This window comes from Colobus angolensis, unplaced genomic scaffold (assembly GCF_000951035.1).
Source record: "Colobus angolensis palliatus isolate OR3802 unplaced genomic scaffold, Cang.pa_1.0 Scaffold128, whole genome shotgun sequence".
Lineage (NCBI taxonomy): Eukaryota > Metazoa > Chordata > Mammalia > Primates > Cercopithecidae > Colobus > Colobus angolensis.
In genome coordinates this window covers 2,537,166-2,538,652 of record NW_012114030.1, presented here as the reverse complement: position 1 = coordinate 2,538,652, position 1,487 = coordinate 2,537,166, and positions in this window count along the sequence as shown.

Genomic DNA, 1,487 nt, shown 5'->3' with positions numbered 1-1,487 from the left:
GTGATCCGCCCGTCTCAGCTTCCCAAAGTGCTGGTATTACAGGCTTGAGCCACCGCGCCCGGCCCAAATCTTGGTCTTTTCTGCCTAGATTCTTGTGTTAGTTATTCATCTCCAGTTCCTTGACTTTCAGTATTGTCTAAATGATTGAGACTGCCACATCTGAATGTGTAGCCCTGATCACTCCTCTAAACCTTAGATTCAAAACTTCACTGCCAACTCACCATGCCTCTTCAACTTGCCTTGCCCTAAACCACACGCCTGAGGCCATACGTGTTCAGTCCTGCCCCTCATCTTTTCCATCCCCAAATCAGTCACCATCCACCCACAGGGTTGCCAAACCCTCAAAATCTGTAAGCCATTCTATCCTTTCTCCCATTCCCCATTCAAAACCAACAAAAACCTCCAGATCTACCTTCAAAATATGTCCCCAAGACATCCACTTCTCTCCATCTTCACCCCCCATCACTTGGCTCAAGTTACCATCATCTCTTGCCTGGACAACAGCAGTAACTCATCCCCCTGCTTCTACTCTTGCCTTCTCCAATTCTTTTTTTTTTTTTTTTTTTTTTGTGGAGACAGAGTCTCGCTCTGTCACCCAGGCTGGAGTGCAGTGGCGCAATCATAGCTCCCTGCAGCCTCAAACTCCTGGGTTCAAATGATCTGCCCAAAATATGATCACTCTCCTGCTTAAAACCCTCTGAGGCTGGGCGTGGTGGCTCACACTTGTAATCCCAGCACTTTGGGAGGCCAAGGTGGGCAGATCACCTGAGGTCAGGAGTTCGAGGCCAGCCTAACCAACATGGTGAAACCCTGTCTCTACTAAAAATACAAAAATTAGCTGGGCGTAGTGGTGCATGCCTGTAATCCCAGCTACTAGGGAGGCTGAAGCAGGATAATTTCTTGAACCCGGGAAGCAGAGGTTGCAGTGAGCTGAGATCACACCACTGCATTTCAGCCTGAGCGATGGAGGGAGACTCCGTCTACAAAAAAAAAAAATCTAAAATGAAACTCATGGTGAATTGGTCTGATCTGACCTCTTTTTACTTCTCCTACACTGTACACATGCAACCACTCTCTCTTTTGCTCACTACCTTCCTGCCACACTGCAATATGACAGGCCTTTCCTGCATTAGGCATTGGTTGTTCCCTCTGCCTAGAACTCTTTTCCCCTTGATTTGTCCTCAGCTTAAATGTCACTTTCTAAAAGGCAAGTAACAGAAAACTGAACTAAAAGTAGTTTGACCGTTAAAGGAGTTTATTTTCTTATATAGCCAGAGTCCTAAATTAGGGTATTTCTGGAACTTTTACAAAAAGTGGCTCAGCAATGTTAGGAAGGATCAAGTTCCTTTCTATCTGGCTGACTTGCCAATTTCAGCCTGCGGACTAGGTTTCCTCTCAATCCTCTCTTCACATACCAACATCTAGAGGTAGAAACATCCTGTGTCTTTTGGGGTTTTGTTTGTTTGATTTTTTTTTTTTTTTTTTTT